At 44.6% G+C, this 17,841-nt stretch overlaps 1 protein-coding gene and 1 non-coding gene across 2 annotated transcripts in view; one reads left to right on the forward strand and one right to left on the reverse strand.

Moving 5' to 3' along the window:
- NVL (nuclear VCP like) overlaps nucleotides 1-17,841 on the forward strand; it is a 549,783-nt gene that overhangs the window by 418,577 nt on the left and 113,365 nt on the right. The window lies entirely within an intron of this gene.
- On the reverse strand, nucleotides 17,350-17,448 carry LOC129024084 (small nucleolar RNA U13). Its single transcript, XR_008497025.1, has one exon. It is a non-coding gene; the product is annotated as a small nucleolar RNA U13 (small nucleolar RNA).

Consider the following 17,841-nt stretch of genomic DNA (forward strand, 5'->3'; position numbering starts at 1 on the left):
GATAAAAGACTGGTTCTTACCATAGATCTTAGCAGTCTCATATGGTTTTTTTTTCTTTCCTTAAGTCAAGAACTTTGACCATTTCACTTAAAGGGAGCACTTTATGGCTTCTCTTTGGCATATCTGAATTGCCAGTATTCACTGCTCTTGAACTTTGGGCCATTGTTAAGTAAAATAATGGGTACTTGAACATAAGCACTGCAATAATGCTGCAGTCAATCTGATAACCGATAAGATGGCTACTACGTGACTAACAGGTAGGTGGCGTAGACAGCACGGATATGCTGGACAAGGGGATAGATAATTCATGTCCCAGGCAGGATGAAGTAAGCAGCAGGAGATTTCATTACACTACTAAGAGTGGCACACAATTTAAAATTCATGAATTGTATATTTCTGAAATTTTCCATTTAACATTTTAGGACTGTGATTGACCTCAGGTAAATGAAACCAGTGAAAGCAAAACTGTGGATGAGACTGCTGTATTTACTGACAACACCCCTGCTATAGGCCAAGAACTGCTCTAGACTCCAGAGATATAAAAATAAACAAGGCAAACAAGTTGCTGCTCTAGTAGGGTGAGTGGGAGGAACAGGCAATAAAGTATAACAAAGTACAGGAAAAAGATAACTTCAAGCAGTGATAAGCTCTATGAGCGGTTGTGTCAAAGTTATTTATTCATTCAACCAATATGTTCTGAGCAGCCAGAATATATGAGCCACTGTTCCAAACCTTGGGAAAAGTCCCCACAAGCCTGTTTACATTACAGTGAGAAAGACAGACGACAAAGTAAATATACTAATGACAGGCAGTCATAAGTACTTGGAAGGGGATGGGGAAAGACTTGGAGACGGAGTGATCAGAGAAAGCCAAGCTGAGGAAATGACACTTAAGTAGAAATTTGAACAATAGCTATGTGAAGGTCTGCGGGCAGAATGTTTCAGAAAGTAGGAACAATAATTTCAGAGGCCCAGTTGTACAGAGAGGCTTGCTGTGTTAAAGGAATAGAAAAAAAGACTACTGTGCTCTTGTGGCTAAAGCACAGGGGAAAAGGGTGAGAGAGTGCTGAGAGGAAGAGAAGGAGGCAGGGTAAGCTTATATGGGCCCTGTAGACCCTTGGCAAGGATTTTTATCCTAATATGATGAGAAACCACTGGAGAGTTCTAAGCAAAAAAGTAGCTTAATCTGATTTACATTTTTAAAATCTCATTCTGGCTATTTCGTGCACCGAACGTGTGAAAGGGAAACAAGTTTGTCGGCAGGGAGATCACATGCTGAGTAGAACAGGAGAATTAGTATGAAGGCAAAACCAACTGGGCCGGGCGCGGTGACTCACGCCTGTAATCCTAGCACTTTGGGAGGCCGAGGCGGGCAGATCACCTGAGGTCGGGAGCTCGAGACCAGCCTGACCAACATGGAGAAACCCCATCCCTACTAAAAATACAAAATTAGCCAGGGGTGGTGGTGCATGCCTGTAATCCCAGCTACTTGGGAGGCTGAGGCAGGAGAATCACTTGAACCCAGGAGGCGGAGGTTGCAGTGAGCTGAGATTGCTCCATTGCACTCCAACCTGGGCAACAAAAGTGAAACTCCGTCTCAAAAAAATAAACAACAACAACAACAAAAAAAAAACACAAAAACCCAACTGGATTTGCCTGATGCAGTATAGGTTCATAGATTCATAAAGGGTTCACAGGTTAAAGCTAGACATACAATTAACAGATTATCTAATTAATTAAACCAGCTATTACCAAACTCCCATTGTACCTTGTACATATCTCTATCAGAATATTCATTACATACTCAGTTATCTTGAGGTGAAAAAAAAATACTCATCAACTATCTTCCTTATGTGCTTGGCCAGTCACACTGAGGGGTGACAGCGTGCTGGCAGTCCTTACAGCTCTCGCTCGCTCTCGCTCGCTCTCGGCGCCTCCTCTGCCTGGGCTCCCACTTTGGCGGCACTTGAGGAGCCCTTCAGCCCGCCGCTGCACTGTGGGAGCCCCTTTCTGGGCTGGCCAAGGCCGGAGCCGGCTCCCTCAGCTTGCAGGGAGGTGTGGAGGCAGAAGCGCGGGCGAGAACCGGGGCTGCGTGCGGTGCTTGTGGGCCGGCGCGAGCTCCGAAGTGGGCGTGGGCTCGGCGGGTCCTGAACTACGAGCTGCCAGCCGGCCCCGCCGGCCCCGGGCAGTGAGGGGCTTAGCACCTGGGCCAGCAGCTGCTGTGCTCAATTTCTCACCGGGCCTTAGTTGCCTTCCCTCGGGGCAGGGCTCAGGACCTGCGGCCCGCCATGCCTAAGCCTCCCCCACCTCCGTGGGCTCCTGTGCCGCCCGAGCCTCCCTGACGAGCGCCGCCCCCTGCTCCACGGCGCCCAGTCCCATCGACCGGCGCACGGCGTGGGACTGGCAAGCAGCTCCACCTGCAGCCCCGGTGGGGGAGCCACTGGGTGGAGCCAGCTGGGCTCCTGAGGCTGGTGGGGACGTGGAGAACTTTTATGTCTGGCTAAGGGATTGTAAATACACCAATCAGCACTCTATCTAGCTCAAGGTTTGTAAACACACCAATCACCACCCTGTGTCTAGCCCAGGGTTTGTGAATGCACCAATCGACACTCTGTATCTAGCTACTCTGGTGGGGACTTGGAGAACCTTTATGTCTAGCTCAGGGATTGTAAATACACCAATCGGCACTCTGTATCTAGCTCAAGGTTTGTAAACACACCAATCAGCACCCTGTGTCTAGCTCAGAGTTTGTGAATACACCAGTCCACACTCTGTATCTAGCTACTCTGGTGGGGACATGGAGAACCTTTGTGTCTAGCTCAGGGATTGTAAACGCACCAATCAGCACCCTGTCAAAACAGACCACTTGGCTCTACCAATCAGCAGGATGTGGGTGGGCCAGATAAGAGAACAAAAGCAGGCTGCCCCAGCGCACAGTGGCAACCTGCTCAGGTCCACTTCCACACTGTGGAAGCTTGGTTTTTTTGCTCTTTGCAATAAATTCTGCTGTTTGTCACTCTTTGGGTCCACACTGCCTTTATGAGCTGTAACACTCACTGTGAAGGTCTGCAGCTTCACTCCTGCGCCAGCGAGACCACGAATCCACCAGAAGGAAGAAACTCTGAACACATCTGAACATCAGAAGGAACAAACTCCAGATGCACCACCTTAAGAGCTGTAACACCACGAGGGTCCGTGGCTTCATTCTTAAAAGTCAGTGAGACCAAAAACCCACCAATTCTGGACAGAACACCTTTGATCAAGCTTGTCCAGCCCGTTGCCCATAGACCACATGTGGTCCAGAACGGCATCGAATGCAATCTAACACAAATTTATAAACTTTCTTAAAACATTATGAAATTGTTTTTGCAATTTTTTATTTCATCTCATGAGCTATCATCAGTGTTAGTGTGTTTTATATGTGGCCCAGGACAATTTTTCTTCCACTGTGGCCCAGGGAAGCCGAAAGATTAGACACCCCTGCTTTAGATTATGATAAAACTAACAGATTTTATTAATTTTTATATTCCAATACTTTCTATTCTATAAATAGCTGGTGGTTAATAAATGGTTCCTGAATGAATGATCCACACTATCATGACAGATTTTATTTATATTAGTCCAGATTTTACCAAAATCATAAACCTTATCTCACATGCATTCCCCCTGAGATGGAGTAGGAAATACAGGCTATTTCGCCTTTTTTTTTTTTTTTTTTTTTTTTTGAGACAGAGTCCCACTCTGTCGCCCAGGCTGGAGTGCAGTAATGCCATCTCAGCTCACTGCAACCTCCGCCTCCCCAGTTCAACTGGCTGGGACTACAGGCGCATGCCACCATGCAACAATAGTAGCATTTTTTGCAGAAATCTTAACCATATTCCAAAATTTATATGAAAAGACAAAGCTAATTTTTGTGTTTTCAGTAGAGACGGGGTTTCGCCATGTTGGCCAGGCTGCTCTCAAACTCCTGGCTTCAAGTGATCTGCCCACCTTGGCCTGCCAAAGTGCTGGGATTACAAGCGTAATCCACTGTGCTGGACCATATTTCACATTCTTTATCTGATATTTTATCCTGCGAAAATTTTAAAAGCTGGTACCATAATCAGTGGTAATGATTGAATTACCATAAAATTAAGATAGCCTCTGTCTCTTATCCTACTTAAAAAACGGTTGCAATGTCTCAACTACAAGGAATACAAAATTTGGGAGAAAGAAATGATCAGGATAAAAAACAATAAATGGTGTTTGTTAATATAATTTTTGTTTTAAAATACATGTTCTATTAGCGAGGCATGGTGAAACATGTCTATAAGTCCAAGTGACTCAAGAGGCTGAGATGGGAGGATCACTTGAGACCAGAAGGTCGAGGCTGCAGTTAGCCATGATCATGCCACTGCACTTCATCCTGGTGAACAGAGCGAGACCTTGCCTCAAAAAAATATAATATAATAAAATACGTAAGTAAAATAAAATATGTGTTATGTTTTAAAAGTATAAACTGAACTGTTAGGGTTTCTGGTTTAGCACGTACAGACCTAAAAGTAGCAACTGTTCTTACAAGTAAAAACCCAAACAAACTGAAAAATCAAAAACTCTTCTTAGATCCATCAAAGAAGTGAAGTCATAGGGCAAACCCTTAATCTTCCTGTTTTCATTGTTGCACCTTGTTTTTCTTCTCTGTTATGTCTAGTCAGCACAATAAGGCAAGAAGAAATATTTATGGGCTGGAAATGAAGTAATCAATTTTGTCTACATAGACTGTATTATTAGCAAAGAGAGGACAAAAGGTTAGCACACAAAAATTAATTGCATTTCCATATACTAGCAATTGCCAGTTAAAAACAAAGCAGTAGGCTAGGCACGGTGGCTCATGCCTGTAATCTCAGCACTTTGGGAGGCCAAGGCAGGCAGATCACCTGAGGTCAGGAGTTCGAGACCAGCCTTGCCAACATGGTGAAAACCCATCTCTACTAAAAATACAAAAATTAGCCAGGCATGGTGGGGGGCACCTGTCATCCCAGCTACTGGGGAGGTTGAGGCAGGAGAATAGCTTGAATCTGGGAGGTGGAGGTTGCAGTGAGACCAGATCGCACCACTGCACTCCAGCCTGGGTGACAGAGTGAGACTCTGTCTCAAAAAAAAAAAAAAAAAAAAAAAAAAAATCCAAACAGTACCACTTATAATATCATAAAAAATCATGAAATACTTAGGAATGAATCTATTAAGATATCTCCGGGATCTGTATGTGATAAATACAAGACATTGATGAAATAAAAGAAAACTTAAATAGGTCAGATGCGGTGGCTCATGCCTGTAATCCCAGCACTTTGGGAAGCCAAGGTGGGTAGATCACTTGAGCCCAGAGGTTCGAGACCAGCCTAGGCAATATGGTGAAACCCCATCTCTACAAAAAATGCTAAAATTAGCCAGCCATGTGGTGTGTCTGTAGTCTCAGCTACTTGGGAGGCTGAGTTGGGTGGATCACTTGAGCCTGGCAGGTTGAGCTACAGTGAGCAATGATCACACCACTGCACTCCAGCCTGGGTGAGAGAGCAAGACCCAGAAGAAAAAAAAAAAAAAAGAAAGAAGAAAGAAAGAAAGAGAGAGAGAGAGAGAAAAGAGAAAACCTAAATAAAATCTAAAAACCTAAAAAAAAAAATCATGTTCATGGATTAGAAGACTCAATATTGTTAAAATGTCGGTTCTTCCAAAACAGATCTATAGGTTCAATGCAATCCAATTAAAACAATATTAGCATTTTTGTAGAAATCTTAACCATATTCTAAAATTTATATGGAAAGACAAAGGAATTTCAATAGCCAAGACAATTTTGAAAAACAGCAAAGTTGAAGGGCTCACACTACCTGATTTCAAGATGTACTAAGGGCTACCACAATCAAAACACTGTGATATTCATGAAAGGAGAGATAGATGCATAGATAAATGGAACAAAATTAAGAATGTAGAAATAGACCCACAAATATGTGGTCAATTAATTTTTTTGATAAACATACAAAGACAATTTAATGGAGAAGCTATATTTTTTTCCAGAACAAACTGTTCTGGAACCACTAAACAGCCATATACAACAACAACAAAAACTTTGGCTCATACCTCTCACCTTATTCACGAATTTAAAAATAGAATCATAGTATAAAGGAAAAAAATGTGATCTTGGTACAATCTTGGCAACCCTATATGCAGTAAAGCAGGAAAGCAATATCTTCAATCTTCTTACATAGAAATTCAGTCAATATTGATTGAATATCTGTGTCAATAAACCTAATTGACACAGAATTTATCTTTCTTCCATCCAGTGCCAAACACAAATAAATGCCACATAAAAAGCAACATTAAAAAATAAACACTAGGTCAGGCATGGTGGCTCACACATGTTACCCCAGTACTTTGGGAGGCCAAGGCAGGAGGATCTTGAACTCACTTAAAGCCAAGAGTTCAAGACTAGCCTGGGTAAAACTCTCTCTCTACGAAAATAAAATTTTTAAAAAACTTAGCTGAGTGTGGTAGTACATGCCTGTATTCCCAGTAACTTGGGAGGCTGAGTCAGGAGGATCACTTGAGCCCAGGAATTTGAGGTTACAGTGAGCTGTGATCCCACCAATCTACACCAGCCTGAGTGATATGAGCAAGATCCCAACTCAAAAACAAAAATAAAAATAATTTTTAAAATAAACAGTAAACTTATTCATTAAAAGGTGGGATTACCCTAGTTTCATAAACCCAAATTAGAGGAATCAGTGAAGCAGAGCTGAAAAACCCTTGAGGGAATTGTAACTACTCATGGATCGAACAATTGCCAACTGGGACTTTATTGTCCAAGTAGGGAACAGAGTCAAAGACTGAAACCTCATAAGCAAGGAAAATATGGCATTGATTACAGGAATCTTATGGATCAGTCCCATGTATAAGCAGGGTTTATGATTAATAAAGAGATATAAAAAGCAAATGAACATTTCAAAAAAGCTTCACTTTGGGTAAAAAAACAAAATTCCCCAAAAGAGGCCAGGCGCAGTGGCTCACGCCTGTAACCCCAGCACTTTGGGAGGCTGAAACGGGCAGATCACCCGAGGTCAAGAGTTTGAGATCAGCCTGGCCACAGGCTGAAACCCCATCTCTACTAAAAATACCAAAAAAGAAAAATTAGACAGGTGTGGTGGTGGGCACCTGTAATCGCATCTACTCGAGAGGCTGAGGCAGGAGAATCGCTTGACCCTGGGAGGGGGAGTTTGCAGTGAGCTGAGATAATGACACTGCACTCCAGCCTGGGTGACAAGATCAAGACGCTATCTCAAAAAAAAAAAAAAAAGAAAAAAAGAGAGAGAGAGAGGCTGGGCACGGTGGCTCACACCTGTAATCCCAGCACTTTGGGAAGCCGAGGTGGGAGGATCACTTGAGGTTGGGAGTTCGAGACCAGCCTGACCAACATGGAGAAATCCCATCTCTACAAAAAATACAAAATTAGCCAGGGGTGGTGGCGCATGCCTGTAATCCCAGCTACTTAAGAGGCTAAGGCAGGAGAATCACTTGAACCAAGGAGGCAGAGGTTGCGGTGAGCCAAGATCGCACCATTGCACTCCAGGCTGGGCAACAAGAGTGAAACTCCATCTCAAAAAAAAAAAAGAAATTTCCCAAAAGAAATCAGAGTTCCAGGTCAGGACCATGGTTACATATATGATTTGAATTCACATTTACACTGCACACATGGGATTGGTGTCTAAAGTATAAAATTAACAACAACAAAAATATTCTTGAAAAAGAGAAATGTCACTGAATGCAAATTACCAATTGTGCGTAAAGAAAAATGATTCAGATATATAAGGTAATGTAATATGAATAAATATGCACTTAAAAATACTAGAGAGTTGTGCGCAGTGGTGTGTACCTGTAGTCCCAGCTACTTGGGAAGCTGAGACAGGAGAATCACTTAAGCCCAGGAGTTCGAGGCTGTAGTACACTATAATTGTGTTTGTGAATAGCCACTATACTCTAACCTGGGCAACATAGTGAGACCCTATCTCTAAAAAAAAAGAAAATGTAGGAAAAAAGCCTGGAAATTACCCAACAATTATGAACAGGCAAATAGATAAACAAATTGTGGCATAATCATAAAATAGAATAATACTCAGTAATAAAAACAATGAACTACTGATATACACAAAACATGGATATCTCAAAGGTAATATATTGATCAGCAGAAGTCAAAAACAGACTGAGGGCCTGGGATCATGCCTGTAATTCCAGTACTTTGGGAGTACAAGGCAGGAGGATCACTTGAGGCCAGCAATTTGAGAGCAGCCTGGCCAACATGGTGAAATCCCATCTCTACTAAAAACACAAAAATTAGCCAGACATGGTGGCAGGCACCTGTAATCCCAGCTACTTGGGAGGCCAATGCAGAAGAATCTCTTGAACCTGGGAGGTGGAGGTTGCAGAGAGCCGAGATTGTGTCACTGCACTCCAGCCTGGGCAACAGAGGGAGACTCCATCCCCCTACCCACCCTCTAAAAGGAAAAGACCAAGGCAGTGGCTCAAGCCCATAATCCCAGCACTTTGGGAGGCTGAAGTGGGCAGATCACATGAGCCAGGAGTTCAAAACCAGCCTGGGCAAGGCAAAATCCCATCTCTATAAAAAATCCAGAAAAACAAAAAAGAGAAAAATTATCCAGGCATGGTAGTGCACACCTGTAGTCCCAGCTACTTGGAAGGCTGAGGTGGGAGAATGCTGAGCTTGTCAGGTCGAGGCTGCAGTGAACTGTGATCACACTCCTGTACAACAGCCTGCACTACAGCGTGACAGAGCAAGACCCCATCTCAAAAACAAAACACAACCCTAAAATGTCCAGTTTTCAACAACAGAAAAATAGGTATGCAAAGAAACAAGAACGTTTCTACACAACCAAGGACCTCAGCAAATCACAAGTAGGATAAGCTCAAAGAGATTCCTTCTGAGACAAATCATAATCAAACTTTTTTTGAGACAAGGTCTCATTCTGTCACCCAGCCTGGAGTGTGGTTGCAAGAACATAGCTCATTGTAACCTCAAAATCCTAGGCTCAAGCAATCCTCCTGCCTTGGCCTCCCAAAGGGCTGGGATTACAAGCATAAGCCATCACGCAGGCCATAATCAAACCATTGAAAGCCGAAGAAGGAATTCAGAAGGTAACAAGAGAGAAGCAATTAATTATATACCAGCGATGCTCAATAAGATTAACAGCTGATTTCTCATCAGAAACCATGGAGGCTAGGTGGCACTGGAATAACATAAAGTGTAGAAAGAAGGGAAAAAACTCTCCAAACAAAGAATTTTATGTCCAGCAAAATGATTCTTAAAAAGTGAAAGGAGGGCCAGTCACGATGGGTCACACTTGTAATCCCAGCACTTTGGGAGGCCAAGGCAGGCAGATCACTTGAGGTCAGGAGTTTGAGACCAGACTGGCCAACACGGTGAAACCCCATCTCTACTGAAAATGCAAAAAATTAGTTGGGCGTGGTGGTGGGCACTTGTAATCCCAGCTACTCAGGAGGCTGAGGCAGGAGAATCACTTGAACCCGGGAGGTGGAGGTTGCAATGAGCCAAGATCATGCCATTGCACTCCAGTCTGTGCAACAAGAGCGAAACCCTGTCTCAAAAAAAAAATTAAAAGAAAAAGTGAAAGGAAAACGTAAGACCTAAAACTATAAAACTCCTGCATGAAAAACATAGGGGAAAATCTTTATGATATTGGATTTGGCAATAATTTCTTACATACAATGCCAAAAGCATGTGCAACAAAAAGAAAAAAATAGACAAATGGGATTACATCAGACTTAAAACTTTCCGTGCATCAAAGGACATAACCAATAATGTGAAAAGGCAAACTATAGAATGGGAGAAAATATTTGCAAATCATATATCTGATGAGATTAATATTCAAAATATAGAGAGAACTTCTCAGCCTGGGCAACAAAGTGAGAACCCGTATCTACAGCAAAAAAAATAATTAGCTGGGCATACTGGCACACACCTGTACCCCCAGATTCTCAGAAGGCTGAAGCAGGAAAATTGCTTGAGCCCAGGAGTTCAAGGCTGCAGTGAGCTATGATGGTGCCACTGCACTGAAGTCTAGGTGATAGAGTGGGATCCTAGCTCTTAAAAAAGAAAAAGAAAAAAAAAAACTATAATAAAACAAATAACCTGGCTGGGCATAGTGGCTCACACTTGTAACACTTTGGGAGGTGGAGGCAGGAGGATAACTTGAGGCCAGGAGTTCAAGACCAGCCTGAGTAACATAGCAAGACCTCATCTCCCAAAACATATGCACACACTCTAAACTTGATTTTAAAATGGTCAAAGACATGAAAACATTTTTCCAAAGAAGATACAAATGGCCCACAGATATATGAAAAGATCCTCAATATCACTAATTATCAAAGAAAAAAACACAATGAGATATCGCCTTGCACCCATTTTGTCGGCCATAATTTAAAACACACACACACACACACACACACAGAGAGATACACACAACCAAGAAATAACATGTGTTGGTGAGGATGTGGAGAAATGGAAAGACCTGTGCACTGTTGGTGGGAATGTAAAATTGTACAGGTGCTATGAAAAATAGTATGGTGGTTCCTCAAACAATTAAAAATAGAATTACCATAGGATCTAGCACCTATGGGATCTCACCTGTGAGTATATGTCCAAAAGAACTGAAAGCAGAATCTGAAAGAAATATTTGAACACACATGTTCATTGCACCACTATTCACAAGCGTAAAAAAATGGAAGCAGGCCGGGCCTGTAATCCCAGCATTTTGGGAAGCCAAGGCAGACGAATCAGGAGGTCAAAAGATCAAGGCCATCCTGGTCAACATGGTGAAACCCCATCTCTACTAAAAATACAAAAAAAGTAGCTGGGTGTGGCGGTGCGCACCTGTAGTCCCAGCTACTCAGGAGGCTGAGGCAGGAGAATTCCTTGAACCTGGGAGGCAGAGGTTGCAGTGAGCCAAGATCGCACCATTGCACTCCAGCCTGGTGACAAAGCAAGACTCTGTCTCAACAAAAAAAGAAAAAAAAAGAAAGAAAAAAAAAAAGAAAAGCGTCTATCTGTGGACAATGTCCATAGATAGATGAATGGGTAAAGAAAATGTGCCACACACAAATGATGAAATATTATACAGCCTTTAAAAAGAAAAAACTCTTCTCTCATGCTATATCATAGATGAACCTTGAGGACATTATGCTAATTGAAATAAGCCAATCACAAAAGGACAAATGTTGTGTGACTCCACTCATATGAATTCTGTAAAGTACTCAAATTTATAGAAGCAGAAAGTAGAATGGTGGTTGCCAGAGTCCGGGGCAAGCAGGAAATAGGGAGTTATTGATCTATAGGTATAGAGTTTCAGTTTTGCAAGATAAAAAATTTCTATAGATATGTTACTTACACAACAATGTGAATACAATTAACAGTACTGAACTGTACACTTAAAATGGTTAACATAATAAATTTTATGTTATGTGTTTTTAACTATAATTTAAAATTTCTTTTTAAACAAAAGAAAAATAAAGATATTCCCAGATAAATAAAAACTAAGAGTTCTTCACTAGTAGTCCTGCTCTACACGAAAAGGTTTAGAGTCAGTACGTCAGGCTGAAATGAAAGGACACGGCCACTGCCACTGCGCGAGCTGCAGCAGGAAGGCGCAAGCAGTAGCAGCAGGAGCGGCTGCAGGAGCAGCAGTGGCGGCGGTGGGTCCCCTGTGCTCTGCATCCCAAAGGCAGCTAACTGCGCGACCCCTACCCTTGCGCAGCCAGGCAGGACTCGCTCCCAGGCCTCGTGGGGAGGGCACGGGGAGGAGGTGGAGCTGGGTCCAAGGCGGTGCCGCGCTCCACGGAGACGGCAGGAGCCAGGGACAAGCGGGAACCCCCCCAACCAAAGCCCGCCGCCCTGGGGGTCTCTGCGATGGGGCCAGGCGGGGCTGCCCGTCGGTGGGGGAGAAGCCGGCTGGGTGCAGAGGGTTGGGCAGAGAGGTGCCCAGCGAGGACCTGGAGCCCCCGCTCCAGGCTGTGAGGAGGCGCAGCCAGGCCTGCTAGCACGCTCCAGGGAACCGGTGGGAGCCCCGCCCTTCCAGGCACAGGACCTGGGCGTCTCTGCAGTCTGCACCAGGGAGAACCAGGGAAGGCCCCCTTCTCCCCACAGGTTCGGGGGTGTCTGTTCCCACTGCCTGGCCTCTCCCCACTCCTGGGACTCGCTCCTATCTCAGAGTGAAATTGGGGCTGGGGCTGGGCCCGGGTGCTGTCACAGCGTGACCGGGTGTGCACATGCTTGGGCAGCCCTGACATGCCAGGCCCCTGTCACCTCAGCCCCCTCTGGACTGTGGGTGCCCATGAGGGTCAGGGGGAAGCCAAAGGGGAGCTGAGGGCAGCTCAGCACTGGCCTGCAGGTGCCCCTTGGTGCAAGCAGCCTGGGCGCCATGGACGGCAGCAGGAGGCAGACAGGCTCCTTGGGCAGAAGAGGGCAGGTAACTGGTGAGGCCCCACCTTCAGGCCAGGGAGGTCCTGAAGGCTGGGGGCCGGGCTGCCAATCCTGTGGTCTGGAGTGGGAACTTGTGGTGCCCTTCCCGGGCCTGCCCATGGCTGCTTCTCCTCTGAGGCCGATAAAAGCCCTGGGATCAGCCAGAGCTGAACAGACCACGGGACGACCAGCTGTAGAGAGGAGCTACCTTCTCTGCTGAGAGCAGAACACTTGTTGGGATGACCAGCTATAGAGAGGAGCTACCCTCTGCTGTGAGCTGAACACTCGAACAGACACCCTGGCTGTGGAAAGGAGCTGCCTCCTGGGAGTCTCCTCTGAGCTATTCCATGGCTCAATAAAGCTTGCTCACCCTCCATTTGTCTGAGTACCTCATTCTTCCTGGTCACAGGACAAGAACTTGGGACCCACCAAATGGTGAGGCTAAAAGAGTTGTAACACAAACAGGGCTGAAACATGCCCCTTGCTCACCATGTTGTGGGTGAAGAGAAGATCTATGGTTCTTTGGGGAGCCCCAACCTGGGAGCTCCCCAGGCCAGGGCTGTGACTCCCTCTTTGAGGCCCTGTGGTTCCTGGCTTCTCCAAGCTGCCAGGCACCAGTGTTCCCCAATGCCAGCTGTGGAAGCTGCTTGCCATGCGCCTTATCCAGCTGCAGCCTCACAGAGAGTCAGAGCCCGTGCTGGCACCTGGAGCTGCCTGCCCCTCTGCAGCAGCCAAGGTGTCTGACTGTGCAGTGGCCAGACCCCAGAGTCAGCTCCATGCCTGACTCATTCACACACACCTCAATGCCCCATGCCTGACTTGTCCTTGGCAAGCATGAGATCCAGGCTGGTAGCATGAGCCCAGCACAGCCTGCCAGGCCGAGTGGGTGGAACGAGCCCAGTGGGCACAAGCAAAACTCGGGCAAAGGCGCCACCAGCCACAGAGGTTACCAGCCAGAAAAGCAACACTCCAAAGATCCCATAACGAAACCATATGAGGAAATAAAGAATTCTAGTAAAGGTAACTACCTAGGTAAATATTAAAGTCAGTATAGGCCAGATGCAGTGGCTCATGCCTGTAATCCCAGCACTTTGGGAGGCCGGGGCAGATCACCTAAGGTCAGGAGTTCGTGACCAGCCCGGTCAACGTGGTGAAACCTCGTCTGTACTAAAAATATAAAAATTAGCCAGGCATAATAGCAGGTGCCTGTAATCCCAGCTACTCAGGAGGCTGAGGCCAGAGAATTGCTTGAACCTGGGAGGCGGAGGTTGCAGTGAGCCAAGATCGTGCCACAGCACTCCAGCCTGAGTGACAGAGCGAGACTGCATCTCAAAAAAAAAAAAAATACAACTACATAAAACTGTAATTATAAATCTATGCTGATGGGCACAATGTATAAAGCTGAATATATGACAATAACAATATAGGGAGGGGAGATAAAGCTATATAACAGTAAGGTTTTTGTATACTATTGAAACTAAGTTGGTATTAATTCAACTAGATTGTTATAAATTAAGATGTTAATTTTACTTTCCTGGGCAATCATTAAGAAATTAACTTTACAAAAATGCAAATCAAAATGACAATCATTTGATTGTGGCTGAGCGAGGTGGCTCACACCTATAATCCCAACACTTTGGAAGGCCAAGGCAGGCCTGAGCAACACAGCAAAACCCCATGACTACAAAAAATGGAAAAAATTAGCTGGGTGTGGTGGCGTGCATCTGTTGGTTCCAGCTACATGGCAGGCTGAGGTAGGAGGATCACTTGAGCCCAGGAGGTCAAGGCTGCAGTGAGGCATGATTGAGCCACTGCATGCCAGCCTGAGTGACACAGTGAGACGCTGTCTCAAAAAAAAAAAAAAAGAAAGAAAGAAAAAGGTATTACTTCACACCCACTAGAATGGCTGTAATTAAAAAACAAAAGAGAAATTAACTGTTGGGGGGGATATGGAGAAATCTGAACCTTCAATACATTGCTGGTACAAATGTAAAATGTTGCAGCAGCTGGAGGGAACAGTTCAGTGATTCTTCAAAAAGTTAAATACTGAATTATGTGACCCAGCAATTCTGTAATAGCAGAATCGATTCAATCTGGTTCAACCTTTGTGTAACAAAGTTCTGAGTGATTTCTCAGTGCAGCCAACCCCCAGGTTGCAAGTTACATAACCTAGGCATGCCCAGATGAGCCAAGTGTGCCCCATTGGTGACTTAGGAGCCAGGAGGAATGAAAAAGTTGGTCACAAGCAGAACCAAAGTACTTGGATCAAGGAACAGGGACCAAACTCAGAAACAAGGAGTACCCTATTTTGTTGCAGTACAGACTTAAGAGCCAAGGACCCTCAGCACGACCCAATCAGATCATATCTCATTGCATTTTTCCATTTTTTTTTTGATGGAGTCTTACTCCCAGGCTGGAGTGCAGTGGTGCGATCTCAGCTCATTGCAACCTCCACCGCCCAAGGTCAAGTGATTCTCCTGCCTCAGCCTCCCAAGCAGCTGGGACCACAGGTGTGCACCACCATGCCCGGCTAATTTTTGTATTTTTAGTAGAGATGAGGTTTCACCATGTTTGTTAGGTTGGTCTCGAACTCCTGACCTCAAGTGATCCACCCGCCTGGGCCTCCCAAAGTGCTGAGATTATAGGCGTGAGTCACCACGCTTGGCCTACCTTATTGCGTTTTCCTATCTTCCTCATTGTAACTATCTGCCTATAAAACCTGTCCCCATTCTCCAGCTCAGGGAGACAGATTTGAGCATGGCAAGTCAACTTTGCAATAAAGGTTTCTATTTTCTCAAAAACAAGTGCCATGGTATTGTTACTGGTGGAGGGTCTTGACTAGGTTGTCCAGGTCTTGACGAGTTGTCCTGGTTCTTGGTGTGTTGAACAAAGAATTGAGCAAAATGCACAAACAAAGCAACAAAAGAATGAAGCAATGAAGCACTAATCTATTAAAGCGAAAGTACATGCCACAGAGGGGAGCGGGCTTGAGCAAGCAGCTCAAGAGCTCCTGGTTGCAAAATCTTCTGGGGTTTAAGTACCCGTTAGAAGTTTCCTATTGGTTACACCCTATGTAGACGAAGACTTGGCCCCCGACCAATTGGAAGCTGAAGTAAGTTACACTCTATGCAAATAAAGACTTGGCCTGTGACTAATCAGAGGCTGAAGTGAAGGCTCCCTGTCTCCACACCCTATTCTCCTGCCTCAGTATTGGCTTCTATGCCTATCAGGCAGTGAGCCCCTTGCTCCATAACAATTCCACTCCTGGGTGTACTGTATACCCCACAGAACTGAAACTTAAAGTGGAAATAACCCAAATGTCTATCAGGTGATGAAATGATAACTAAAATGGGATATATCTATACCACAGAATAGTACTCAGCGACGAAAAGGTATAAAGTATTAATATATGCTATAACATGGAGAAACCTTGGAAACATTATGCTAAGTGAAAGAAGTCACACAATAAAGGTCACATATTGTATAATTCCATTTATATGAAATGTCCAAAATAGGCAAATCCATAGAAACAAAAAGTAGATTTGTGGTTTCCAGGGGCTGGGAAGAGGGGAAAACTGAAGTGACTGCTTAATAGTTGCAGGGTTTCTTTCTGGGCTAAAGAAATGTTCTGGAACTATATAGTGGTAATGTCTGCATAACCCTGTAAACATACTAAATGCCACTGAATTGTATACTTTAAAATGAATAAAATGGTGAATTTTATGCTATGTAAATTTAACTCAATTAAAAAAAAATTTGCCCAGCATGGTGGCTCACACCTGTAATCCCAGCACTCTTGGAGGCTGAGGCAGAAGGATTCGTTGAGGCCAGGGGTTCGAAACCAGCCTGGGTAACACAGCAAGACCCAGTTAAAAAAAAAAAAATAGCCAGCACAGTGACACATGCCTATAATCCTAACTACTCAGGAGGCTGAGGCAGGAGGGTCACTTGAGTTCAGGAGGCTGAAGCTACGGTGAAGCTATGATCACCACTGTACCCCAGCCTGGGCCACAAGAGTGAGACTTTCTTTTTTTTTTTGGGATGGAGTTTCACTCTTGTGGCCCAGGCTGGAGTGCAGTGGTGCAATCTCAGCTCACCACAACCTCCGCCTCCCGGGTTCAAGCGATTCTCCCGCCTCAGCCTCCTGAGTAGCTGGGATTACAGGCATGCGCCACCACACCCGGCTAATTTTTGTATTTTTAGTAGAGACAGGGTTTCTCCATGTTGGTCAGGCTGGTCTCAAACTCCTGACCTCAGGTGATCTGCCCGCCTCGGCCTCCCAAAGTGCTGGGATTACAGGCATGAGCCACCGTGCCTGGCCTGAGACCATCTTTTAAAAATAAATAAATAAATAAATAAAATAACTGAGTTATACACTTAAAATGGACCCTTTTTATTACAGGTAAATTATACCTCAATAGTGTTTTTTAAAAAATGTTAATGATACCAGGTTCTTATTCAGGAATGTTTTGGCTCTTTTCTGTCATTTTCTCTTCTGCATCAGTCTTAGACTCAACTTTTAAAATTCCTCCAAATACCTATATTTGTTCAAATTAATGTTGGTTTTGAATGACAGAAAGCTGAAATAATGGTGGTTGAAACAACAAAGAAGCTTATTTTTCTTTGTTTCCATTCCTAGAACAGGTCAACTTCTTTTCTGCTTAAGGTCTTGGCACACATGATTCTCTCTCTACCTGAAACTCTTCCCACTCTCCTTGTACAATTGGCTCCTGCTATACTTAAAGTCCTTACCTGTCACATTCTCAGAAAGACCTCCCTTGACCAGGGACTGAGGTAGTCTCCCTTTTTTATTTTCTTCTTTTTTTTCCATGTCAGACGGGTAATGTGCACAGAACAAGGTTTGAGGGTAGCACATCTCACCCTTCTGCATGAACACCCATTCTTCACACTTAGGAACTACAAAAGGATTTCTTTGTTATTTTCTTCCCTTTTTTTGAGACAGAGTTTTGCTCTTGTTGCCCAGGATGGAGTGCAGTGGCACAATCTGGGCTCACTGCAACCTCCGCCTCCCGGGTTCAAGTGATTCTCCTGCCTCAAACTCCCGAGTAGCTGGGATTACAGGCATGCGCCACCATCCCTGGCTACTTTTGTATTTTTAGTAGAGACAGGGTTTCTCCATGTTGGTCAGGCTGGTCTCAAACTCCCAACCTCAGGTGATCCGCCCGCCTCGGCCTCCCAAAGTGCTGGGATTACAGGCGTGAGCCACTGCACCTGGCCTTGTTATTTTCTATCACAGTACTCTGATTACTTACTTCACAATTTTCATTCATTTACTTAACGATTATTTACTAAAAACTTTCT

This window comes from Pongo pygmaeus, chromosome 1 (genome assembly GCF_028885625.2).
Source record: "Pongo pygmaeus isolate AG05252 chromosome 1, NHGRI_mPonPyg2-v2.0_pri, whole genome shotgun sequence".
Classification (NCBI taxonomy): Eukaryota; Metazoa; Chordata; class Mammalia; order Primates; family Hominidae; genus Pongo; species Pongo pygmaeus.